We start from the raw sequence: 4970 nt of genomic DNA on the forward strand, positions 1-4970 counted from the left end.
GCTGTGGCTCAAGTGGTAGAGCGCTAGCCTTGAGCTGAAGAGCTGAGGGACAGCGCCCAGGCCCAGAGTTCAGGCCCCATGACCGGACCCAAAAAAAAAAATTAGTTAAGTACCAAGACATATTTTACATGTGTGCCTACTTGTCTACATATATACTTGTATACATATATGTATTTTATTATCATTTATATACAATTTATAATTTAATATTAAATTATTTGCCTTTCCTCCTCGTGTCAGTTTAAAGAAATCAAGCCTTGTTTCAGATATGAAAATGTTAGTTCAGATTTAAGTTAATGCTAAGGATCTGCCTCAATTTGATAACTATTTTGGAATTTTATTTTATGGAATCAACAAGGTAACTTAAGTTTAGGCTGGGTTCTGTACAACTGCTGTAATGGTACTTATTATAGCTGTTATTGACTTACTGTAGGAAATATGCTTCTCAATATTGTCTTGAAGGGGCTGGGAATGTTCAAGTGATAGAGTGCTTGGCCTAGCATGCATGAAGCCCTGGGTTCGATTCCTCAGTACCACATCAACAGAAAAAGCTGGGAGTGGCACTGTGACTCAAGTTAGGAAAAGAAGCTCAGGGGCAGTATGCAGGCCCTGAGTTCGAGCCCCAGGACTGGAAAAAAAAATACTGTCTTGTGGGATTCAGTAACTCCCCCATATTCCTACATGTTTCCCTTTTTTTCAAAATTTTGTGCCGTTCTAAAAATAGATTGTTTTTTTTTCTTTTTTTTTTTTTCTTCTCTTTATGTGGTACTGAGGAACCGAACCCAGGGCTTCATGCATGCGAGGCAAGCACTCTACCACTGAGCCACCTTCCCAGCCCAAATAGATTGTTTTTTGAAAGAGAAGTACAAATAATTTTTTTTGGGGGGGTCCGGTCATGGGGCATGAACTCCAGAGTTGAAGAGCTCCAGGGTGCTGTCCCTCAGCTCTTCAGCTTAAGGCTAGCACTCTACCAGAGAAGTACAAATAATTTTGGAATGTGCTTATTTAAGTCCTTTACAATTGGAATGAGATGAACTGATTGTTTTTTAAATGTCTTACTGATATGAAAATGTTCTTGATTTCCTATAGCTGCATTTATTTAGCTTTTTACTTTCTTTTTGTCAGTTCTAGGGCTTGAACTCAGGGCCTGGGCCCTGTCCCTGAGCTTTTCTGCTCAAGGATCATGCTCTACCATTTGAACCACAGCTCTACTTCCAGTTTTCTGGTAATTAATTGCAGATAAGAGTCTCACCGATGGGGCTGGGAAGGTGGCTCAGTGGTAGAGTGCTTGCCTTGCATGCCTGAGGCCCTGGGTTCGATTCCTCAGCACCACATAAGCAAAAAGTAAAACGCCGAAGTGGCGCTGTGGCTCAAGGAGTAGAGTGCTAGCCTTGAGCTGAAGAGCTGAGGGACAGTGCCCAGACCCAGAGTTCAGGCCCCACGACCAGACCCCCTTCCCCCCAAAAAAAAGAGTCTCACCGACTTTCCTGCCCAAGTTGACTTTAAACTGTGATCCTTATATCTCAACCTCCTGAGTAGCTAGGATTACAAGTGTGAACCACCAGCGCCCATTTATACTTAACAATTCTTAAAGTTTAATTTATTAAGTAGAACTCACTAGGAAAAATATGTTCCAAAGAGGAGGTGTCTGGTTATTCAACAGTTTCATGGAACAGTTATTGTTTGCTATGTTACCTGTGGACGTACAGGTATATGCTCTTTTCCCTGGAGTATAATTTCCAATGGGAATAACAATAAAAAGTGAGAGAGTAAAAACAAGACTTCAGGTAGTATTAGGAAAGAAAGACTAATATAGTGAGAAGCATGCTCAAAGTGGGGTCTATTTCAGATGGGGTGATCAGGGAAAACCTCTATGAAGATATTATATAGATTATTTTATAGAGAAGATATTTTATAGAGAACCTACATGACATGAAGGAACCAGCTGTAAGAAAACCTGAAGGAGCCAGGCGCTAGTGGCTCATTCCTATAATCCTACCTACTCAAGAAGCTGAAATCTCACCTTGAGTTGAAGAGCTCAGGGACAGCACTCAGGCCCAGATTTCAAGTCCCACCACCGACCAAAAAGAAAAAAGAAAAAACTGAAGGAAGAAGAGCTTTTCAGGCCAAGGAAGAGTTTTTTAGGCCTTTGTTCATGGAACAGACTTAAAGGCTGAGAACTAATGCGTAGTGGTTGAGAGGGAACATGTTAGAGGAGGCAGGGAGATATATGAAAGCCATAGCAATCAGGACAATAAAAGAGCTGGTTTTATTCAGAACACAGTGGAAACCACTGAACATTATCTGTCTTGTTTCTCATAAGGATTTATAAGCTTTCATAAAACTTAGAAAAATTGTAAGGTTGATAATACTCTTTAAAATTTTTTAATTCATTGTCTGAATAGATGATATATTCACAAGGTTCAAAATTCAAAAAGCTCTAAGAGGAATACAATATTTCCTTTTGTTGAAGGAAAGCACTGGAAGCCACTGAAACACTCCTTACACAGAGCAAATGTTAGCAAACATTTTGATCTTTGCCAGTTAAGTGGGTGAATCAGTGTATAGTGCACACTAGTTTGCATTTATCTTCTAAAATTCTGAGCATCTTTTCACTCATGTAGCCACCAGTGGTATTTGCATTTCACTAAAACATTTTTTTTGTTAAAACATTTTTGGAATTATTTTGTTTTGTTTTTTGCTAATTTTTCTATTAGGTATTGGCTTTTTTCTTCTTGACCTCGGAGTACACTTAAAAATCTTAAAATGAAAACAATAAGGCAACAATCTTTAACTTGCAAAATTTTACAAAGCGTGAATTTGATAAAAGACATGATAAACCCCAGTATTTCCTTTGCTGATTGAGATCTATCTTCATTGCTCTTGGTTTCATTTTAAGAGTATTTCTGGCTGGGTGCTGGTGACTCACGCCTGTAATCCTGGCAGGAGAGTGAGATCTGAGGATCGAAGTTTGAAGCCAGACCAGGCAAAAAAAGTCCATGAGACTCTTCTCTTCAATAAACCACTGAAAAGCCTGAAGTGAAGTTGTGGCTCAAGTGGTAGAGTGCCTTAAGCAAAAAAAAAAAGGGGGGGGCCGGGAAAGGGGCCCAAGGGGAAAACCGAACCAAAAAAAAAAAAAAAAAACCGGGGGGGCACCCAGACTCTGAGTTCAAGCCCTCAATAGTAGCACCCCTTACCCCCAAAAAAGTCTTTAAATTTAAAAACTGAAAAACATAAAACACCATACATTTAGTTTTTATTTGATTATGTAGACAAAAAATTTTCTCACAAGTATTTAAATGTCACTCAAACCTTGAAACAAAGAAAGTCAATATGACCTGCAATAACTGTTCTTGGAGTAATAAGAAGGAATTACCACCTCCTGGGCTGTATATGATTAGTATACTGCATCAAACAAAACAGAAAGCTCCTTTTAGGTCACATTAGTTTCTCAAACATGAATATGCCCAGGTAACATTAGTTTCTCAAACATGAATATGCCCAAGTCTTTTATAGTTGTTGTTTTCAATTAATCTTTTTGGCATCTTCTGTTTTGGAAAATGGAAATGTCTCTCAGGTTTAAAATAGATTCAGCATTGAGATTTTTCTTTACTTAGAAACTGTATGAGGCTTTAAACCGAAGGGGGGGGGGAGAAAGGGGGAAAGGGAAAGAGAAAGAGAGAAGCAGGGAGGAAGAGAGGCTTTTCAAAGTTCTTAGCAAACCATTATCTGGCAAGAATGGCATGTGCATGTTGCACTGCATGAAATTATCAATATTCAACTATTTTTCGCACACAAAAAAACATTTTCACAGTTCAATCTAATGTCTTCACAGTTGTGTTAATATAATTTTAAATGGGTAGATATAAAGCTGATACTGGTAGCAATCCGGATAAGACGCATGCCTATTTGTGTTAGTTGGTTTATTTTTTAATTACCTGGATAAATTGATCAGATTGGTGATAGAAGAGTGCTAATGGGGAATAAATGAAAATTTAAAAATAACTGCACATTCCTTTGTACAACTACTTAAATATAATTTTAAAAATCAAAACACAGGGGCTGGGAAGGTGGCTCAGTGGTAGAGCACTTGCCTTGCATGCCTGAGGCCCTGGGTTCAATTCCTCAGCACCACATAAGCAAAAAAGAAAAGCTGGAAGTGGTGCTGTGGCTCAGGTGGTAGAGCGCTAGCCTTGAGCTGAAGAGCTGAGGGACAGCACCCTGGCCCAGAGCTCAGGCCCCACGACCGGACTCAAAAAAAAAAAAAAATCAACACACAAATAACTGCATGTGAACCAGGCATTGGTGGCTCACGCTTATATTTCTAGCTACTCAGGAAGCTGAGATCTGAGGATTGTGGTTCAGTCCAAGCAGGAAAGTCTATGAGACATTTATCTCCAGTTAACCAGTAAAAAGCCAAAAGTGGAGCTGTGGCTCAAGTGGTAGACCACTAGTCTTGAGCAAAAAAGCTCAAGGGTAGCACACAGGCCCTGAATTCAAGCCCCGGGACTGACATCCAAAAAATAATAATAAATGCACATGCTTGCTTATGTAACACTTTTCAGAGAATGTTCTAGTCCAGCTTTGCAGAAACTATAGGATAAACTGTTAGGGCATTTCCCTTATTGTCCAAGGGCTCTGTCTTTTTCTATCTGGAAAAAATTATGATTATGCAAGTGGTTAGCCCAAATTAATAACTGATTTTTAGTTTTCATAATGAAATTATAGCCAGTTTGTTTCCCTTGTAGAATTGATATGCATAATATGAAAATTAAAAAAAAACTCTTGCTTTTATTGGAGCTGGGATTCAAAGTGCCAAGCTAGAAGTTTGAGGTTTTATCCGAAAGAACAAATAAATGATTCTTATTATATTGCAAATCTGATCTACTCTGCACTGTCCAAAAGTCTGTCTCAGGGATGTGTGAAACAAAAAAACTAAGACAAGGGCTGGGAAGTTGGCTCAGTGGTAG

At 39.0% G+C, this 4970-nt stretch overlaps 1 protein-coding gene across 2 annotated transcripts in view; it reads left to right on the top strand.

The window, feature by feature from the left end:
* The window catches only part of Spop (speckle-type POZ protein), a 91949-nt gene that overhangs the window by 52587 nt on the left and 34392 nt on the right, over positions 1 to 4970 (top strand). The gene's annotated exons all lie outside the window — the stretch shown is intronic.

This window comes from Dipodomys ordii, unplaced genomic scaffold (assembly GCF_000151885.1).
Source record: "Dipodomys ordii isolate 6190 unplaced genomic scaffold, Dord_2.0 Scaffold7, whole genome shotgun sequence".
Taxonomy (NCBI): Eukaryota; Metazoa; Chordata; class Mammalia; order Rodentia; family Heteromyidae; genus Dipodomys; species Dipodomys ordii.